The sequence below is a fragment of the Oryzias latipes genome, chromosome 15 (genome assembly GCF_053564925.1).
Source record: "Oryzias latipes strain Hd-rR chromosome 15, Olatipes_Hd-rR_3.1".
Lineage (NCBI taxonomy): Eukaryota > Metazoa > Chordata > Actinopteri > Beloniformes > Adrianichthyidae > Oryzias > Oryzias latipes.
The window spans coordinates 18,225,761-18,248,957 of NC_136251.1; the positions used below are offsets into that span (position 1 = coordinate 18,225,761).

The 23,197-nt window shown below is 37.9% G+C and overlaps 1 long non-coding RNA gene across 1 annotated transcript in view; it reads right to left on the reverse strand.

The window, feature by feature from the left end:
* LOC144984144 (uncharacterized) overlaps positions 1 to 23,118 on the reverse strand; it is a 36,526-nt gene extending 13,408 nt beyond the window's left edge. Inside the window, exon 1 of the long non-coding RNA XR_013647810.1 lies at positions 22,541 to 23,118. This is a non-coding gene — a long non-coding RNA (uncharacterized LOC144984144). The remainder of the gene's footprint in view (positions 1 to 22,540) is intronic.
* Positions 23,119 to 23,197: the final 79 nt, after the last annotated feature.

A 23,197-nucleotide genomic window follows, 5' to 3' on the forward strand; every position in this document is an offset into this window, starting at 1 on the left:
ATTTCTGCAAACAATTGTAACATAGATGATGCACAACTTTAGGGGATAATGAACATCAATAGGGGTAGGATTATATGAATTTGCTTCCTCCAAGACCTTTTCATGCAATTAGTCAGGCTCTATATGACAAACTAAATAAATTGAATGTGTCATGCACTGTATGTAGAAGTATAAATATACACTGCATGAGGCATGAGAGCAAAAGAGCCGTGGGTGCATTTCTTCTCTTTATCTTGTTTTACCTATATATATACATACATTTAGAGGTAAAAAAAAGATATATATATCTTTTGTTTGCACCATGAGTCAGATATTTTTGAAGGTTACATTAAAGTAAAAATGTCTTCTGTAATTACTAGTATTTAAGAACAATAACTTAAGTCTTTATTCAGAAACAATACACATTTTGACTTGACTCGTGTTAATTTGTTGTTTGTTTTTCAGTGTTGTTTTCTGGTTAAAATAAAAGTAGTGACTAACCTTTTACATAGGTGAGTCGATTGGGTCACATTAGTTTCATATGAGGCCAAGCAGGCAGAAGACTCCATGGTCATGTGTGCTGCAGTAGCCTTCAGCCTTGGACTAATGAGCCCCAGTGGTCTTCAAATCAATAAAGTGTTAAGTGGCCCTTAGAAAACAACACCATAGTGTTAAGTTGGGGTTGTCAAGCATACAGTCCAGAAGCACTTCAGGTTAAGAGCTGCCACCTTGTTAACATTGATATACTTATTACCAGATTTAGATAAGGTCTCACTGAAGCAACGGATGACTTTTACCATACAGATACTCACTCATACAAACAAGTAGACAGTTCAGGGAATAACCATGATTTGCCACCAGAAGTGGATCTTACACTCATTTGATTTTACGTATGTTTGGCCTAAAAACAACATTAACTTACTTATGAATTTATGAAAGACTTTAGCATTAAATCAAATATGTTATGAAAATTTCAAAATAAAAATCTCCCTGTTTTACTGACTGAATTGGACCTCTTCCCACCTTTACCGCATCCAACTCCATCCTTCCACAGGGTCGCCAACTAACAGCCTGTACACATACACACACACACACGCACGTACACACACAAACCAAACTTTGAGGGCGAGTGAGCAAATTCCTGAGGGCTATCAGGTTTCGGGTTGCCTTAGTAACCAAGCATGGAAGCAGATCCATTAATCATTGAGAACAGTTCACTCCAGAGTTGAGGTCAGACTGATTGCCGTGGATAAGGTATCATCCTGAAGCACACATGCATCGATACACACTCACTAGCAAAACATAGGCCAAGACTTTTGATTTGAACATAAAGATTCTTTACAAACATTCACAGTGAAAAGAGACTGAATCCTTAATAAAAGCTAAACAACCAAAGGACTAAATGAGAAGTGAGACATGCTGCATTGAGGTGCAAATATGTTTTGATCCACTGTATAAACTGTTAAATCCACATTTGAGTACTTCACAGTTACTTTTTATTTGTCTTCCTCTCTTTGTCTAAATGACCCGGCACACATGCACACATAAAACAATCACTCCTCCCACTGTTGTCTAGGCATCACGGCGACCATGGCGGTGTCATGTGGCGTGGCTGCGTGGAGCCGAGTGGATTAAAAGATTGGAGCTCTGCATTTATTTTTCAGGGACATGGTTGTAACACTAGACCTACACAGGTGTCTAGGAAAACTGAGAGTACAAGAGAAGGAAAGGGAGGTGGGGAGGGAAAAGAAGGGAAAGACAGCCATGGGAGGACAGACACAGAGGGACAGTTCACCAATAGCTGCAATAAATGGATTGTGCACTGATACTGTAATTAGTATTATGAGACGCAACAGATGAATAGAATGACAAAGGAATAGTCAGTCTTAACAAAAAATACTCAGAGTCATAATTTTTATCATGCTAATAATGGTGCTTTCAAAGGCATATTGTTCTAACATAAAATTAAACTTAACATAAATATTTTTTTAAATGTCATTGCTGTTTTCATTCATTACAACAAACACAACCAGTTAACACAATTGAAATGCTATATTTCTTGGAAAAATGTTGGTTTGTTTCCTCTTTGTGGGACAAAGGCTGGTCCCTGCTCTGAAGTTGCCCCCTAAATGCATAAAACAATGCAGCTGAGGATTAGTTCACTTTTAATATTAGCTTACTATCACTAGGAATTTATCTGAAGCAAAAGATCAGTTAGGAAAACCTTTTCTTTTGTATCACTTTTTTTTCACCTGTTTAGTTGTATCTTCATCTTTCCTGGGTTCTACGTTTGGTCACTGTAACCCTTGTGCTATCTGAGATGACCCCACCTTTACATTGACGTGTTCTCCCTACCATGACAAAGATGGATAAAGGTGGAAAGATTTCATGTAATCCATGGACACCAGTGAGGTTCACAAATCATTGAAGAAAAAATGTTCAGTGCACTGTCTGGTGGGTCTAGATGACCCAACTCCCCACGTTAAAGTGCCTAGGATAGCACAAGGGTTTTTAAATAAGTCATCTAAATTTCCACCAACATGTTTTGTTCTAGCATTTTCTGGGCCTACTTCATGTAGTTGACCTTAGAAGATTGGAGGTTTGATTCCTGCGCCAAACTCTCATGTGTTTTGAAGTTTCCTTGGCACTGAAAGCCAAGGCACTGAAAACCTCATAGCTCCGGTGGCCTGGCAAGCTGCCACTATCATAGTGTGAATGTTTGTTGGAATGAGTGAACAGGACTGGAACTGTAAAGCCTTGAAAAAAGGCAGAAAAGTACAAAACCGTGATTTGATTTGAGGTAGTGATTTTAATTTGCCCCAAACTGACACTTGTGAACAAACTGAGTTTCATTTGAGTCTGCTCTGTCACAACAAGCACTCTGGACATTCAGTGAGGGCTTTTATTTACCATTTCACAAAGAGGCTCATTTTGATTTTTTTTTCAAAAATCAAAAAACATAAATTATGGAAATTATGCAAAGTTGTTATCATCAAAAACAATAAAAAGCATTGGATAAAATAGACTGTTAAACAAGTTTTCAAACTCCTTATTTGCTGATCGCTAAGAAGATTAAACACATAAACAAGCAGCCTGTTTGAGGTTCAAATGGTCAAAGATGACCAGTACATGACCGCAGCCTGCACAGACCTCATGCTATTTTATTCACACATGCATGTCTATCTCTAATGCAGTTTGTCAACTCAGATTTATGGTGTCCTGGGAAACTTGATGTAGACGACCACAAATCAGCATGACTATGGAACGGAGAGCAATGTGAGCATTTATGCACTCACACTCATGCACATTCACACAACAAATCTAAGACCTTTTGTGTCACACACAGAGACACACAGAAACAGCCGGGAAATAATGTTAGCACGCACTCACATGCAAACACACACATAGGGAGGCGTGCACGCATGAAATATAAGTGCAGCCACTGCGCCACTGAACCAGCTCCCAAAGGTGCCCACTAAATTTACTGGCTTCTCCAGCCACTTCAAAAGCGCTCCATAACTTAGAGGCCAGACGATTTTATTGTTTCATGGAAGAAAGGAGGGTGAAAAAAGAAGCAAAGAAGGGCAAAAGAGAAAAGATAGATGTGCTTTGGAAAAAATTAAAACCCCCTTTGTCTCAAGCAATTAAAATTCCTCTGGATGAAGGCGTGCATGCACGCATACACCAAAAGTTTACACACACCCTTACATGCATGTGAGCAAACAGTTAAAATGTCATCAGTCTATTTTCAATCTCTCGTGTGCAAGAGAACAAAAGTTCAAGCCTCCCAAATAACTCATGTTAATGGAGTCCATAATGTAGACCCAGCAGAATTATGTATTTTTCATCCTGGTGATCTTTCTCAGTTCTTATTTGTCACTGTTTTCCTGGATGTATATAAAATTGGTGCAACCAATGAAGCTGATAATGAAGGCATCCCTTCTGTCCCTCTTAACATCCATATGAGCAAAACTTTCCCCTTTGACACTAAACTATTCCTACAGACCTCATTTACTGAAGCCAAACACAAGCAAGATGAAATAAATTGTTTTGGTCCACACAATACAGTCACCTCTATTTTATCTTTCTAAAAAATACAGGTTTAAAAAATCTAAGCATGACCCTGGACTCTGACACGAACTGCAGCTGTCACATTAAGGAACTCTACTGCTTTGGTTCTGACTAAAACCAGGAATTATGGGCTCATCAGTTCTGTCCTCAGACCTTTGCTCTGACTTCCTTTTTCTCACAGAATTGATTTTAACCCTTGTGCTATCCTAGGCACTTTAACATTGGGAGTTGGGTCATCTAGACCCCACAAGACAGTGGGCTGAACCTTTTTTCTTCTATGATTTGTGATCTTCACTGGTGTCCATGAATTACATGAAATCCTCTTCACCTTTATCCACCTTTGTCGTGGTAGGGAGAACACGTCAATGTAAGGGTGGGGTCATAGGGACAAAGGTTAAAACATGTCTTTTTGTGTTAAAGTTTTACTCCAATCATCTTTTGATCAACTCTAAAAGCATTCCCATTGGTCTTTCAATGAGGATTTTGCCGTTTTTAACCAAAATTTAAAAAAACCTGCGTCTAGGACAAAGTTTCTGCAGAGTGGCAGTAGTTCATTGTAAATTTGCCTCCGTGTTGTGGGCGGGACAGTTGGCGCCGAGTAAGCCCGACCCCACATCCCGTCATCTATCTTTTTACACTTTCTCCTGTCTACCCTCTCTTCCACTATCTTTCTGCCCCTCACACCCCAACCCTGACATCACTGGTGCAACAAAAATGGCGAGCAATATCAGAGCTATCCAGCCGTACAGTTTCTAGCTCAGATGAGGAAAACGAAGATAAAGGTGGATCTGGTCGTCTGCAAGTGAATGGATCAGAATGGAGCAGAGCAGGGAGATTGTGACCTGCTGATTGTAGCATAAATTGTGGCTGCAAACATTTTCCAACTTAATTTTTACAACCATTTAAATAAAGAAAAACTCATAAATAAAGTTTTAGGCTTCATTTTTCTAATATATGTCCTCCATCAACATAAAAAGATGCTAAAACCTTATTAAAAACACCGAAAAGAAATTCTGGTGATGTTAGACAAGTGACTGTTGGAAGTGACGGCATTTCATTTTCACTCATCCTTTTTTATTTATTTCTTTAAAATAATTTGTTGATTAAATCTTCTCATTATTTGTCCTGCATACATAGTTTTAGTTAGTCTTTTTTCTGTAAAGCACTATATTTTAACAGAACTAAACTAGACCCGTTTTTGTCTTCACAGCTTTAAAGTCAGAATGTATATGAGAATATTTGTGTCTTACTTTATTTGGGTTGTACTGTGCCCACCCAAAGAAGAAGTACTGGTTTGCATGTATTTCCTCCTCACATGGCTTTTGTCACGCAGCTTTATCAGTAATCAAATATCTCTGCCCCTCAGCCATTCAGGTAAACGGTAAACCACCTACACGCACACACACAGACTGCAGTGCGATAGATGAGACTTTGCATGAAGCAAACTGAGCTTCTCGACAGGTGGCCTTGCAAATGTTATCTTATTGACCTGTGTTCTTGTACATCCACATCCACATGCACACAAACACAAACCAACTCAGCAAGTGTACAGGAAAGGTCTTGATGTGATAAGAAGGCCTCTGGCTGCAGGTTAAAGATTGACTGTCTAGTTCATCTTAAACAAAAAAACAAGATTCTCAATTCGAGGATGCATTTTAATGGTTTTATACTGTACATATATATATATATATATATCTATATATATATATATATATATATATATATATATATATATATATATAGCTTGTTTCATCTAACCCCAAAACTGGTTTAACTCTGTTGAAATATCTGCATCTTTGTGTTTACTTCTCTCCATCTCACAGTTGTGTAGTTTTGTGTAAAAGCTGCAACCCACCAGTTTTGTAAAACTCCCAGATGGGACGGGGATCAAATTCTTGATTTAAAAAGATCGAGCGGGAGCAGCATTCCTGTGTCCGCGTGTTTGTGTGCTCAAATACACTCTCCCAAATGCTATATGTCTGTTTTCTTATTTATCTTCTCTCAGATATTAATTAACACATTTTTCTGTCATTCAGTAAAGAAATTGATGAACTCGAGGTATTTAGCCCATCTTGCACATTAACTGGTGTTTTTAGTGGATAGAATCATGACATCTCTTAGGATTTTTATACTTGTTCTGTGCAATGAACCTTTAATTAAGCAGGAAGCAGCACAGATGAGGCTGAGAGAGCTGCAGCAGAACAATCCAATGTCTGTTCATGCAAAGTGTTCAGGCCCTGGCGCCTCTGAGTTTTTTCCTGATGATTGATGGACTCAAGTCTGTCTTAAACCAAGTTTATAAAAGAAATAATTTCTTCTCTGTGAACTATAAACTACTTCCTGTACCTGAGAGTCCTGTCCAGAATAACCAACTACTAACACAGAAACTAAATAATAGTAGGTGTCAATTTAGAAAACAGAGGCTTAAAATTAACAACCATAAAGGTTTATCTGTATGTGTAAGATGGCTTTGACACAACCATGCGGAAATGTTGCAGAAGTGAAATATTATTACATCCGGTAGCCAAAAATGAAACTAAGCAGAATGTTTAGGGGTCAAATAAAACTTTTCTTGGCTCCATTTAATTCTTTTTCAGCCTGATTCTAAAAGAGTTTTTGAACTATCTAAAGTACATCTGTGGACAGCATTTTAATGTTTAGGCAAGTTTACCTTCATATTCTGATTATCTTGTCTGATATGAGATCAGTTGTGAAGACAAAATTGGTCTAATTTAATCACTTTCCTCATTATTGAGTATGTAGGAATTAAGGATGTCACACATTCACAGACTTCTTTTTATTTATATTTTGAACTTTGTTTAGCTCAAACTTTAATTACGTTTGTCTTGACAAAATATGACTGTGAAAAAGATTGAAATCTTAGTTTCTGTTGTTTTGTTTGCCAACAAAATGTAATTTATTTTCAAATTTTCTTGTCTATCCACGGATTTACAAGGCATTTTTTAATTTTTAAATGTGACTGTTTGCTATTATTAATTTAAAGAAATTAATATTTTTAAACCCACAATAAGACTTTCAAAATGGATACGAAAGACAAAATACTCCAACAGCTGTCACAGTAATCATTTTTAGGTTTATTTAAATTTCATGAGATCCAATATTCATAACAATATAAACTAGTGGTCTTGAGGTGTGGAGTGTCCGCCCTGTAACTGGAAGGTAGTGGGTTCAAACCTGGGCCGAGTCATACCAAAGACTTTCAAAATGGGACCCAATGCCTCCCTGCTTGACACTCAGCATTAAGGGGTTGGATTGGGGGGTCAAACCACCAAATGGTTCCCGAGCGTGGCTGTGTCTGCAGCTCACCGTTCCCCCAGGGGATGGCTCAAGTGTGGAGATCAAATTTCGCACACCTAGGTGTGTGACAGATAGTGGGACTTTAACTGACTTTAACTTTAAAAAGGAGTCACTTTGTGTTTTTGTTGTTAATAATTTATTATCTTTAGCCTTTACCTAAAAATAAACCTTTCATCCAATGTGCTGAATTGTCTACAATTAGGTCTCAAATTTCTGTAATTATATCCCCACAGGTTTTATATGCAGGATTTTTTTTGGATACATTCTGCTTATTCAAATATTCATTGTTGTCATCCAAGAGTTTTTCCTCAGTGATTATATCAACTGTTATTGTGGTGATGCTGGTGAGTAGAGTTATGAAAAGAAAGGAAATGTTTTTTGAGGGAGATATACTCTGTAAATGAGTCTAAAGTGTTAAATATTCTTCTAAATATTTTCTTCTACCATTCAGCTAAAATAATATTTCAATTTAAAAAAGAAAACAATTTGATATTTCACAAGCTATTCTTTTATTACTTATCCTAGTTTGTGTCTTTGCTGAAAAGGCAGATTATTAAACACATTGCCTAAAGAGATCCTACTGGTTTATTATACACAGTAGCTTTTTCATGATGACATGAGTAAAGGTCAGGCATGCATATTATTTTTTTTCTTGCATTTTCCTATATTAAAACTACGTATTTAAAAAAAATAGGACATAATCCAAAATGTGATCAATTAGTGTTGTTTTAGTGGGCAAAGAAACTTAGACAATAAATAGAAAAATCCCTTCATTTCAAGTTTGCACTAGGATTCGTTTTTTGTTTTATATTCACTTTTCATTTTTCATTTAAGTCTTCCCATGTTTACTTTTTTCTTTCCTTTTAAGGTCTAATTCTAAGAACTATTTCAACAAACCAAATTCAGTGCATCATAGACAGCTTTTATTCTATTTTTTTTTCTTCCTCAGAAACATTTGAGCTTGTCTCCGAAGCTCTGAAATGTGAGGTTTTCACAGCAGGTTGCATGAAGAGAATATATGTGGCTTTTCCTGCCAGATACATCAGTGCTATGTGCTGCCCTGCAGCTCACTGCACACACTTTATTCACTATTTATGGTGGCAGTTAACTCCTAAAGTTCTGGTAAAGAGCTCCAGCAGCAGGTGGACTCAGAGATGCAGCAGATCCCAGTCCTAACATCATCAAATGGACAGAAACTCACAGAGATGAAAAACAACACACTCTGTCTCACCAGGGTTAAAGAGTAAACAAAATCTGTATGTTCCTGGGTGTCTCAGAGCCAACACTGTGATATTAGATTGATTCCAGACTGGGGTTTTCAGGACGGGAATGTTTTCTGCCTTCTTTTTTTTTTAGTTTTGTCCATTTGGCTGATGGATGTCACACTTGAGGCCCACAAATACAACCTGCAAGGTCAGGAGAATAGAAGAGACAAAGCAAAGGAGAGGTGAGAAGAAGACAAAAAAACTAACAAAAGAGATATTGAAACAAAATGTTACACAATCATTAAACTGCATATTTTTTCTGCTGCACACATGGAAGTGTCTGTTTTGTCTTCTTTGTGTCATCTCTCAAGCAATAGGCACATTATAGCCATCTTTATTCTTGCTCTGTTTCTTTTGATTACAAGAAGATCTCATTTTAGTCCACTTCTTCAAGACATTCTTGATCTGTGCAGTGTCAAAATGCAAAATGTGTGTCTATATAAAGGTTTGTAAACATAAATGTTAAATTGCATGTTCATCTTTTTATTTTTTGATTCTAAGGTTTGATTACTTGGGTACTACATGCTGTTCTTTTCTCCATATGAAAGAGTTTTTATACCACATCTGTATTTTACATCATCATTTATGATATCTACAACATCCTGTGAGTGGGACAATATGCAAGAGGCTTTTGGTGGTCATGGAAAAGACAGACATACCTTTCATAACCACTACTAAATGCATATTACCAGGACGTTTGGAAAGCCCAAGTAAAAATCTGTGAATAGAGTTGCATGATGTTCAATAAATTGAATCTGACTGGCCAATAAAACCTTGCTGTCTGTTCTTAAGGGGATCACTCCAGGGTCAGGGGCCTCATCCTCAACACCTTGATTCCATGTTTTCTGCAATGCACATATTGGGTGAAATTCATACTTTAGCAATGTCAACTTCCCTCTGCAGTGCTGTCACTTAAAGATGAGCCTCAGAGAGGACAGTGAGGGAAGAGAAGATATCTCCGGTATCATTTCCTGTTCTGTCAGGCGATGTCTTTCTGACCTTGTTCATGATATGCCTCCATGCTTCTCAGTATCCTGCTCCCGGTCCTTCCAAACACCGGTCTGTCTCAACGTCTGGCTGCCTGTTTGTGCCTCTCGACCTTACCTGTTTCCATCTTTCTCCTTCTGCCTCTTACTTTACTGCACACTCACAACCCGCAGCTGGCAGCAGAAGAGGGTGTGCTGCATGTATATTTTCTCCCACTAAATTCAAGGCCTGTTGCCAGATGTGGCCTCTCCCTCCATACCCATTTTTGCCCACACGGCCAACAGGGAGCATTTTCTGTTGCTCTTGGACTTTGTTTTCAAAAAACCTTTCCTTCACCCAATCAGTCTGAGCTACACGTCTGACGAAAACTCAGACTCCATTTTTCCAACCAGAAGTGCTGGTTCTGGCGTCTCAAACATGCTTTGTGAAACACCACCTCCACAAACACACAGACAACCTAACCACACCTCACATCCCCCCCTTTAAAACACCAAATATTTCATTTTTCAAGCGGGAATGTGAGAAGAAGAGGGGCGGAAAAAAGATATACAGTGTATTTATGAAAACAAACTGGGCAGATGCTTTAACAAGTACAGCTTATACTGTGGATTTATACCAACAGGAAAGGTGAGAGGCAGGTAAATGTAAACGTTCATCACATTACCATTGACTGCTGTGCCTCTGATGTGCGTTCCCGGTTTCTTAAAAGCTCTCCTCTGACCAAAGTCTAGCTGCTTCTAATTCCACACAGAGCCCTGGGAATTTATTAAATTACCTAAAATGATCACATAAGAAAAAGAGCTTTAGAATTTGCTGAGGTGAACAGGATAAGCTTTCAGAGCTATCTACAGAACTATGTTAATTCTCCAAAAGTGTGTGTGTTTTAAAATGCCAAAGTGCCTCAGAACAGCTTTTTTATGCTGAGACGGCAAAACTGCCCTGCACACTTTTGGTAAACAGGAAAATTATTGGATGCGTCTATGTTGAGTGAGTGTGGTCATATCACACACGAATCCTCATATCACCTTTTCACATAGCATTTTCAAAACAACTGTTATCGATTACTTTTGATCATTTTATAAACAGATCCCTTTATTTACACTGCCATGTATATTAAACTAATTTACACAAATAAGTTTCAACAAGCAAAAAAAATAAAAAAACAGAACTTTTTTTTACATGTAAAATTAGTGGAATATTTAAAAAAGCAATAAAATGTAACAATAAAAATTAAAGCAAATTACAACCAGCAGAAAATGTGAATGAAAAAGAAAATATTTCAATTACAGAAGAAAGGAGGAAATCTAAAAGCAAACCAAATAAATATATCAATATTCCAAATATATGTATAAATATATATTTGTATGTAATATTTTAAGTCTATATTTCTGTGATGAAAAGTTCAAATAGCTTTAAATAATATGTATATATCTGACTTTAATTTTAAAATCTAACATTTTAAATTGAAGAATTTATTTAATGAGCTGTTAGAATAGAGATAAACAGAGACTATTTTGTGATACATTTCTGTTAAGTTAAGATCATTTAAGGTCATTTTTTAATGTGTTATGTATTATCTGAATGTGTTTTGACAGCATATTTCTACTTGTTACACATTGTAAATCCTCAGTTTGCCTGAAAATGGTTATTGAATATAAGAATGTATGTCTTAGAAAGTCTTTACTGTTCTCTTGTACAGTTTCAAGTAACTCCAGCTTTAGATTAGAGCATCATTGTTTTCAATTTAATAAAAAGTAAACCACCCAGAACACCAATAGGGGACCTTTCTGTGTGGAGTTTGCATGTTCTCCCCGTGCATGCGTGGGTTTTCTCCGGGGACTCCGACTTCCTCCCACCGTCCAAAAACATGCTTCATAGGTTAACTGGTACTCTAAAATTGTCCCTAGGTGGGAATGTGAGTGTGCATGGTTGTGTAATTTGTGGCCCTGCGACAGACTGGCGACCTGTCCAGAATGTCCCTGCCTTCGCCCACGAGTGGATGGGATAGGCTCCGGCAGCCCCGTGACCCCGAAAGGGACAAAACAGGTTTAGAATATGAATGAATGAATTGAACCACCCAGACATTTGCATATAACAGTCCAAGTGTAGGCATGCTCACACACAATCACATGATGCTGAGTCCCCCCATTAGGGAATATAAAAATTTATTGGAGTTTTGCTATCCAGTCACCCCAAAGAGGAATCACCCCTTAGCAAGACTACCAAACACCCCAAACTGTGGGTGTCCATGCCATAGTACATGTGTTTGCAGGTAAAAAGCTTCCATTAGTATAAAGCGGCAGCCAGGGTATAGAGGCTGGATGCACAGCAGCTATTTACTGGTGCCTGTGCTAACTTTTAGGACATTTTTCAGGCTGCAGTTTAGTTGAAGTTGGAATTGGGTGACAAGGTTCTGACAGAAGTCACTGTTGGTGCTGGAGTCATACAGTCATTTTCCCACGCACCAAACTCTCCACCTTGCCTCTCTTTTTATGCAGCATGTCTGTCTTTCACTCCAAACTGAACTGTAACTGTATAGGCTGTGGTGCTGCTGTGCTGATTCACCTAGTCCCTAAAGAAACCTTTGGAAGCACACTTGTGTAATGCACAGTACATGACCCATTACACCATTATTTCTTTCTATAAAAATTACAAAATGTTCACATTTCTAAAAGGTTTCCAGAAAAAGAATGTTACCTTTAGAGGGGGAGGAGAATTTACCAGCTGGGACAAGACACTAACTTCTAAACGGGTGAAGTGGGAGTGTTAAAATAAGGAAGGAAATGCCCTGTAAATTCTGTTGTTGCTTGGTTTTCTTTCCCAAGATTGTTCCTCGCATGTTTTAGTCCTAACTTGTGCACTTTTGTTTAGGTGTGTCTTTATTTGTTCTTACATTTGCATGAGCACATGCTCCCGAATGTCTTTTCATTTGAAAGTAGCAGCTGAAGCAGAGAAAACTTCAAAGCTGAGCTGCAGAATGCTCAGTATTTTTATGTGCAGGCCTGGGTTCTCTCCCAGTTGATGTTGTTTCAAAAGAACTCTGGGCTTTTAAAAGCCTTGTTAGGGTTATTACATACATGCTATCTCCTCCAGCCCTCCCTGTGAATATATGTGTGTGTGTGTGGTCATTAGTCTGGTCTACAGTGGAATCCGTTTACTCTCAATAATTTTGCTGTTCAGTTTTTGCGAGCCTGAGAGGAGGAACGAACATCCTGAGTTTATTGGTCATTAGAGAACTCAAGACGTGCATGCGTATGTGTGCATGTGTGTGTGTGTGTGCGTGTGTGGGTGTGTGTGTGTGTGCGTGTTTGTGTGTTTTTACGTCGGCAGACTTAGTTTGTTTGGCTAAGTGTGGCAATTTTAGGTCTTTAAGTATCTCATGTCACTTCCCCTCAAATGAGGGCCAAGTGATACAAGCGTACCATTCTTAGCAACACACATGCACTTGTATGGTAACATGCACACCCCACTGTTTACAACATATAAAATCCAATGTTTGTCCTAAAACAGCAAATCATAAATCAAACTTTATGTTATTATTGTTTTTTGGACTTCACAGACTTCAAGGAAAATTATTAAACAGAGGATGATGCCGAACATCACATCTATTTTTTTGTAAAAACGGATTTGAGTGTTTCCTGTCTCCAGCAATTTTTATTTTGCCTACATATTCTAACTCAGGAAACTTAAATGACCAATGATTGATGTGAGTGGAATCAAAGAACTGGATCCTCTTAAACAGATTCACTTACACACGCTCCGCAGAAGGAAAAGCCCACAGTATCTCATCTAAAGCTGCATAATTCTTTTAAGGCCAGTAAAAATGTCACATGATTGGATCTTCAGGGTGGTCCTCTATTGAACTTGACCGGGCAAAAAGCCGGACGCTTTGATCTGTGATTGGTAAGGTCAGCCTAAGTCTTCCCTGAAACCAACAAGACGGGTGATGAAGTCTTTGCAGAGCATTGTTCCAAAATGAGATGTGATGCTTGGTTTACCAAGAGGAAAAAATGGAGAAGTAGAGTTACTTTATTAGCCTGTGCAAATGTTTGTTCCCTGAATAATAAACTGAGGAGAGGGCTAAATGTTACAGATAATTTTGTCCTGAAAGTGCTGCTACCAAAGAAAACACAACAATCCCAGCATCAGCTACTTTAGCTTGAATATAAAACCATTATTTTAATTATTTAGATATTGAACAATTTAACAAAAACTCAATTAATCAACAAAAACAAAAAAAAAAGGATCTTTGTTTCCTGATTTACATTATCTTCTGCATTAAATAATTGGTAAAATATAAAATGTAACAACAAAAGCTAACATGTGTCACTTGACTGGAAAAATGAAAGCAACAGAAGTAGGGGCAGAACAATAAACATGCATTTTGCCACATAAAAAAATTTAATACAATAACTGAATTGGTCATGTAAGACATTTTGGCATCATGCTATCTACAGCACGTGTCCTCATGTGTGTAATTTTATTATTGTAAGATGAATTTAGTATTTTGTCTAAAAATGCGCTCTAATTTGTTTAATAGCATGTTTTCCCTTTTTGCGTAATTGCATTGACTTGAAGACCATTGTAAAATTTCTTTCTCCTTTTCTCTGGTGAAGCTTCTTTCTTCCACTGCTTCAGTGGAAGCTCTACTGAGCAGCTGTTGAGCTTCTCTGCCTGCTGTAAGTTATGGTGAACTGCTGTGGCTTTCATCGACGATATTACAGGATTCTGGCTGCAGCAGGCCAAATGTATGTAAGTTGTTGAAATCAGTGAGTCATGGAAAAAAAAATCCCCTTTTTGTCTGTGTTTGTGTAGTGTTCACTTCTCAACGGGAGGATGCTTCTTCCCAAGATAGAAGAAAAACATTAGACTGCATGCAGTTTGCAGGAAACCGAGAGCCAGCGTGCAGCATGATAAACAACGCTGAGTGTAAAGTTGGCACAAAAAAGATCCTGCTTTTGTGCATCTATATATTTGCTGTCTGTCTGTGCTTCCAGTTGTGCCATAAATATTGTCTGTCCAAAAGCTGATGGGCAGACACTGCCAAACTAAAGTAGGCTTAAGGCTTTTCATTCCCACTTTTTTTTCAACTACTATCAAAAACGTGTTATATTGTCATATTTTATATACATATATGTATATATACACAAACAAAAATTATTTTTCAAATACCTCTAAACATTTAAAACCATCAGCAGCTTCATGAGCACTTTTGCCGCCCTGACCTGAAGGTGTAAATTCCGCATTACTGCCTTGTCTATTAACCAGAATGAACTCTAATTCTCTCACAGGTTAGAAGAGCAAGACTTGCGCTCACCCATGCACTCGCACAGGCGTGCATGCACAGAGAAGGGCTGTGGAGAGCACGGCAGCTGCTGTCCACTCACACACTCCAACCGACACCCCCCCCCAAGCCACCCCCACACACAAGCCCTCTATCCCACATTCGCTGCATTCTGCCATTCCTCTGACACACTCGGGCAGGAAACAAATGTGTCATTTATTAGGGCCTGTTTCCAATCTGCTCTGATGATGAATATCTCCAATCTCCCCCATGCTGCTCCTGAATATTCTGGGACAAAGGCCTCTTATGAAATTATACTGTCATTAGAATGACTGCTTTGATTATACAGTGGGACTGGATTAGCCATCTGCTTGGCTCTTTGGCAGAGGAATGATCACAGCTAATTACGTGAATTCCTGAATGAGAGCCCACCGAAGGCTTGCGTTTCAAATTATAATATTCATTTGAAACTGATGAGCAGGTTTGAGCGCCGAAAAAGTCTCCAGCATATTAAGATTTGCTGTGAACACAATGTCATAATTTATTTATCCTTACATCTGCTTACATTTATGAGATAAAAGCTTTGAACATGTTCACAAAAGCTCTTCTGACAAGTGGATGGAATTTATTAAATGTCAAATATAGGAATTTTGAACAAGTTTTATTGAAAGGTCCTGATGTCAAATGATGTGTAGAAATGTTAAGATAGAAAACCGTTTTCAACTTCCACACTTACAACACTTTAGCTTTTCAATGCCTCTCACGTATTAAAGCTGTTCAACTGACAACTGTTAGGAGCTGTGCTGTAGTAGAATGGACATATGCAGCCATTTATCACTTGTCTCTTGTCACATGCGTGTGTGGCCCCGGGGAGTGTACTATTGCAATTTGGGAGCAATTGACGGTAATCCCCTCTTGCTTGTGTGAAAGCTCATCATCCCTATGCCCACCAAGAGGCACGTCCTCACTGGAGATAACACCCAGATCTGGCACATGGAGCTCAGGGTCTGTTATAGCACATATGCTGAATCATTATCAGCTGCTATCAGACTTTGTCTCTGTGGTTTTGCTGTGAAAAATGCTCTCAAGAGGAACAGAGATGGTATAATAGTTTTTTTTTTTTTGTTATGAGTTGAAATAAGAATCCATCAGAGGATCTGAAAGTGATAAAAGTAGTCATAGTAAACTCTGTGTTCAGCATTTTAGTTGTGACATTGCTGTGACCTTCTCACCAACAAAGTAAAGGTGTTAAAAGTTTGTTATGGTTTTTAGCTTTCAGGGTGGACCCCTAAATCATTAAATTAAATAAATTACAAAGCTTTGATGGTATCGAAAGGTTACCAAAATTGTGAAACAGAAAAGTTATAGCTGAATCAGATGTATGGTTTCAGATTCAAGAGACTTCCAAAATGAGTAAATAAAAGTTTTTTTTCTCCTTTAATTCAAGAGTTTATTTTTCTTCTGTCTGGTTGTTGATGTTACATTATGCAGAATTTTCCAGCTCATCTTGCTGCAATAGTAAAACCAGGTCATAAGCATTGTTTCATGCAAACCAGCAGATAAGTTTACAATAGAGAGGCATGGTCAAATTACACAAAATTTCACACCGACTGTTCAACAGTGTTGGACGGTTCGTGGTTTAGGCTTGTTTGGCAGCAACGGGAAGGATTAAGCTTACAGGTTACAAACATGAAATTCTATGTTTACTGAAGCCAAAAATTAAGTGATACTTGTTTCACTTTAAACACCTAAAATAGGATGTGCATTTGCAGGTTTTAACTCTCTGTATTTCATCAAGCAGACCCCTTTGATACATCCATTTTGTTTCTAAAACACTATAACTGACATTGGCTTTGCTCTCACATCACAATAGGTAAAAGATAAAAAAAAAAGGTTGGGACTGAATGTCACAAATTATAGAATTATACAAATACAAGTCATAGATTTTGGTATTCCCACATGGCAGTTCTCTTGTTTTTGGTTGTTGCTGCTTGATGCAACAGCAGCCAAAGACATTAAGAACAAAAACGTAATTCTCATAATTTCTCTGTTTAAGCAAGGATACTGCTATCAAGCAAAATGCTAAAAACAGAGCTCAGAATCCTTGCAAATACTTTAAATTCAGCTCAAACATTTGAATACATTTGGATGCTATTCATCCAAAAGTCTTCCTTGCAAAGAAGCCAACACAACTGTAAACAAAACACCCACAGAAGTGGTTGTGATTGAAGACTGAGCGGGTATTGATTCAGCCTGCCCTGAATGAAAAAACAGAAATAGGTAGAGAACTCAGCAACAAAATAAAGATAAAAAAAATAAGGCAAAAGCATTAGATTCATCCCATTTTATACCATTTTGGCCATTGAAAACTTCACTAAAACTTGTTGATCAGTCAAGAATAACAAGTCAGTCAATGGTTTAGAAAGCACAACTGCCTGGAGAAAGAACTATAATTACATCTAACGAAGCATGAGGCAGTTTCATGATCTGACTTTCATCCTTCGTTTTACATAGTTGAAGCTGCCAAATCCTCAGAATGACCATAACCATGACTTCACAGGACAAAGGTTTGCAGCGGTTTGATTAAACCCTGCAGGCGGATGTAACAACACTTTAGTTTGCAGTATAATCACTTCTCCTCATCATTATACCCAAATGTGAGGTAAAAACAATGAAGAGTGAAAGCTTAGCACAACAGCTATACCAGCAAGAATGTCAAAGAGGTTTCTGGGAGATGTGATGACGGAATAAATCAGTTCCTGAACAAAACAAAACAGTAGAGATCTTTAGAAAACAAGAGGAAAAATGAAGTTCCATGTGGCAATGTTTATCAATACATTGTTGTTTGATTCAGTTTCCATGCATTTAATTTCTGCAAGCAGCTCTAAAAATCATAAGCTGTTTTATCTGAATTCCAAACTGATTGATAACTCAAAACATAAGCATAAGCATTAGCATTTAGACTGGCATTAGCTCCAAACACAAAAATAATTGCTGCAGTTTTAGAATTCAAGACTATTTTTGCCAAACGTTTCAAACCAGTGCATTTGGAAACTAGGCGGAAGATGCTTTAAATTCCCAAAGAACAATTCCAGTTCTTTTCCTGTAGTTTGATAAATCGCACGACTCCCTCTTTTACAGTATCAGCACAACCACTGACTCTATCATGGAAGTATTTACTGCCCATATGGCCAGTGACACGGGGTCAATCCTTGTGTTTCAAGTGAAACCGTAAAGTGCTGTAAAAACCCTGCATACAGGGATGGATACAAATTCAAGCATTAGCACATCGCTAATTACTACAGTCGCTTTAGATAAATTCTTTCCTGACATACGAGTTCCAGCACTGTAAAAAAGGAAGAATGTTGCATGCGGAAAAAAGATTAAGAATTGAGGCAGAGTTCTACCATGAGACGTAGGCAGGTTAGAACCTAAACCAAAGGCAGCCACACTCCACTTTAGTTAGATGTAACTTTAACAGAAGAATTTGGGAAAAAAATCATCAAATTACGAATTAAAAATAATTTTAATAAATTATTTAACTGAAAAAGTCTTTGTGAGAGATCCTGCCTTTGTTTGAGTAATATCTCCAAAATAGGGTTTTTGCTCAAACTAGGATTCTATTTACATAAAAAAATAAGAAATACAAACACATCAAAACCACATCATAATAATATATATATAAATTTCAGGGTAAGTCGGCTCTTCCTTTGTGAATCTGTGCACAGGAAGCAGTTTCAAATATTACATGATCAGAAGCTTTTGGTTATCATGATCCAATTATACATCCCAGCCATCTGACTTCTTTGATGTAGAGCAGGTTGAGGTTTATCTGATCCCACATATTGGTCCCATGGTGGTTTCTTAGTTGCACGCTGTAATAAAATAGCCCGTTAGAGCAAGTTGATCTCTGACTCAGGGAGCTGAACGTGTGAAAATATGAAATAGTTGTGAGTGTAAATGCATGGGAAACCGGTCCATTCTGAATTGAGCCACTTCTGAACTTTTTCTAGCAAAAGTAACAGAAAAAAACACATAATAGTATATAAAATGCTAAAAAAAAATGGCTGCATGTTTAAGTGTGTGCACTTTTTTCCAGATTGATGCAAAGAGTCAGACGCTGATTGCTTCAGCTAAAACTGAGCCAAAAGCGTTAATGCAAAATGTGTCTATGTGTGAAGCTCATGTTCCTGACTTTCTACACATTGCCAGTTTGATGGGAGACAGGCCTAAGGGGATTTCACCATAAAGGTTAGGGGCCATGAAATATTTAAGAAGTGTTGGAGCCAGTCTCCTGTCCAAATTCTGGCCAAATGCTTGCTATCCAGTCTCCGTGGTTGAAGGAAAAAGCCTTGGCAGCGCATAAAGGGCTCAGTGTGCAGCTGAAATGACCATACGACTCCTGAAAATAAACAAGAATCAAATGGAGTGATTGATCGAATAGATTAAATCCAGCAAGCAACACGCTCCTCTTTTTCAATCTTTTCCACACATTCACTAACACACAGCTACTGATCAGTTCCAATACAGCCTGGAAAAGAAACACTTGTTACTGTTTACTGGTACTCCTGTTCTCAGGCCAGCTCCAGTTTGAGTGTTTGTTTCCAACACTGTGGTGTTGGTGGGTGGGCAGCCCACCACTGGTCGGGGAAGGTTTTTCGCTAATGAGCAATTAGCAGCACCATGGCAAATACTGACTTTTGATTTTAGCTTTGATTTTTTATGAAACATTACTAATAAATTATTGGTAAAAGCATTTAAAACTTTTTTGTAAGTTAAAAACTTGTATATTTGTCCAAAACAGCCATTTTACATCCTGTTTTTTAAAGCAACCGATTTATGTTGTTTTTTATTTTACAATTCTTTTTTCTTGAATCCATTTTTTTGGAGTTTTTCCTTAGTTTAGCTATTAAATATAGAATTTAATGACTGATTTATTTCATGTTCTTATAATTAGGATGAACCCCATTGAGACGACTATTGTTGTAATATTGGGCTAAATAAATAAAATTGAATTGAATTCTCTGTTTTGACTCCCTTTTCTGTACAAAGCCTCCAAAAAGGATAAATACTGTTAACAAATCTACCATTAGTTTGAGCATCACAGAGTTTAGGCCAAAGATCGCTGTTTGTTTGAGGTTGATGAGCATGCCATTAGACATTAAGCCACTGGGTTAATAATGCAGATTGCTTAGTGAAAAACAATCACCTCAATGGTTCAGGCTGAGCAGAAGCAGTTTTGGCCTGTAGGAGGAAATTAGCCAATTTAGATAATTTGAAGAAAAATACAATTTTAAATGATTTGTTAAATGACTCAGAGCTTCATTATGTTGGTTGGCTGTTAACAACGTAAAGCTAAAAGTGTGCACTGCATGAACTCTGTATGAATATAGGAGGATATTCTGGGTGCATTGGACATGTTTGGAACAAAATAATATGTATTTTATGTCATTTTGTTTGCACCCTTTCCTGTGTTGTGTTCTTTCTGATCCTGATCAAATGATTTGTATGCTTTTATCACCTTCCGATAAAGGAATATTCATATACTCTTAAGGTGGCCTGAAACTTAAATCCCCAAATCTGATGAACCTACAGTCTGGTCATGAAAAAAAAAAATGGAAAGAAAAAAAACGTCACACTAGTACACACACTCACCTCAATGCCCTGCCCCCCCAAACCTCCCCCTCCATGTTGTTTGGAAATGCGGTTTAGTGAAATGTGCAGCTATAGGATAGCCTTGGTCTCTGGGGAAACAAGGGAGATGTAAACAGCCAATTATTGGATAGGCCCTCTTTCATGTCCCCTTAACCAATATCGACACAGAGGTTCTGGTTCTAATAATTTCATCCTCCACACTATAGTCAATCCAAAAAAGGATGCTAATTAACTCTATGTTGGGCTGGTCTCAGGTCAGTGTGTGTAGCAGTCTCGCAGACTAAAAGTCACATCTCAATGACGCAGGCCCACCTCGATGCATATTCTCTTTGCAACACACACATCTTGCAGTAATCAGCTCAATTAGAGGAGGTCGGGATGGAGAGTGGCTGAGGTGAGCGGTGGGAGGTTGTGAAAATAGGGGCTTGACTATTAGGAGAAACGTGATCTTCATTCATCAGTGGCTGTAATAATTACTGCTTCAGAGCCAGAGCCCTCTGATCAAACTGATCAGTGGAAACAAGGGGTTTACAAACACTGTCAAGGGAAAGGCATGGAAGTTCTGACACACCCACTTCTTGATTATACCTACAGCAAATGATGGCACTTTATCTTTTCAGGCTGTTTTCTTCATCCAGTGCTCTTGTTTTCACATTGTGTGTAATCTGTGACACACTCAAAACACACTTATCTAAATGTACTACAAACTTCATAAGTAATGTATTTGCCTTGTTGAGTGAGCTGCTGTTCATGTGACAGTTTTGGTATGACGGAGGTTTTCCATTATATCCATTATAGCAGTTCCAAAATAAGCACTTTTTTATATCAAATTTTATAAGTTATATATAAGAACAAATTTGAATTTATATTGTTTACATTTTTGGTTATGATTTTTGACAATAATTCCAAAAATCTTCTTGTATGAATTTCATATTTTAAATGTCTGCAGATTTTTATGCATGTTTTGGCCAGAAAGTGCACCATCAACGAAAAACGATTTAATTAATCACTTATCTAAATAAATACATGTTGTTACTGGTTGTTACTGTCTTTTATCTTTTGTTTTGCTTGTTTTTTGTCCCACACACGTTTTATCCAGGTTCCTTTTCCTTCATCTCCAGTGTCACCCCCCACCCCCACCCTAGCCTCTTTCCATGACTATTGGCAAGTGCCATCGGTCGGACTAATTGCGTAAAAATCCTCAGATCTGCTCATGTCATTTTGACGCAGTGAGGAGGTGTGTGCCCAGCACCAGAGCTCGGGTTCTCCCTGTAGATCTCCCCTTCCTCATGCACTTGTAAATCAAAGTGAAACAAAACTCCGCTGATAATTTCTTAGAAACAGCTGCGCCATCGACGAAATGACTCTCAGCATTAGGCCGAGAGCGAACTCATCGAAAATGTCTCCAAAAGTTCATCTGATCCATGGGACTCAAAGGAGAACTGAGGATGATTTGATTTAACACCCCTTAGAAATTCAGGTGTTAGTTCTCACCCGCGAAAATGTTACAATAAATTAAAATGCATTTTTTTTTTCAAAACGTTGTCTATTTTTTAATGTTGCCTTATTTAAAAGTGCGTGTTTGTGTGTCATTATTTCTGACCCTTTTAGTTATGCGTACTGATGCGCATAACTTAATATTCTTTGTCATGGACGACATGAGTGTGTCTAACAGTCTCTCATTAACGGGTCCCACTGACAAACATCATAAACAGGACTCGGTCATCACTTTAGCAAATCCTTTTTTTTCATGTCATTTTGTAACTAAATGTATATCAATTTTCTTATTACTTCGTTATTTTTTCTCTATTCCAATCGTTTAATCTTTTATTCAAAAATATCATAATTTGTCATTTTTATTAAAATCAACCCTTTAAGATGAGGGGTTGTAAATTTGGTCACATCCGACTAATCTGGTGTATATCTTCCTTTTGAATAGTTTTATCAGATAATAAAAATGATACAAATAAATTGTTCTCACCGGTGTGCTGGTTCATGCAGAGCCCCCGCTCATCCGTACTGCTTCTCTGGGTCTGAGCTGCAAAGTTCGCAGCAAACATGAGCTGCTTTCTCCTGCAGCTGCACACCTTCATTCGTCCTGTGAAGTGACTCCTGCTCTCACTCTTATAGAACCTTCGACTGGGTTTTATTCAATTCTGTTCTTTAAAACAAATATTATTCGGTAGAATTAGATTGGATTTTGATTTACCCATCCTGCATATGCAAGTTTTTCAAAAGATGTTCAAACATCTTGTCTTTTAGAGTGTGGACTTTTTTTTTAGATGGAGCGCATCTGACGCGCGCGCGCTTTTGCGGTTTATAGCGTTAAACTCCATCCGCACCTGTATCCCCACTTCGTCCTTTTTCATTGATAAGTGAAACAAATGAATTTAGATATATTTCATTTATAATTTTATTTTTCGTCAACGGTTGTTTGTCTTTTAATTCCTTCACTTCTGCGAAAGTGTTATTTTCAACTTTAGATTCCCAGACACTGCAGAAATCTTGTTTGACTTGTGAGAGTTGCCAGAAAACTTTAAGACGCACCGCGGGCTCGATGCGCTCTGGCGCCATCCTTCCTCCAGCTGCGGGATCAGCTACTCTGCGCTGCGCGCAAGTCTGCGCTCTTTGGCTGCTG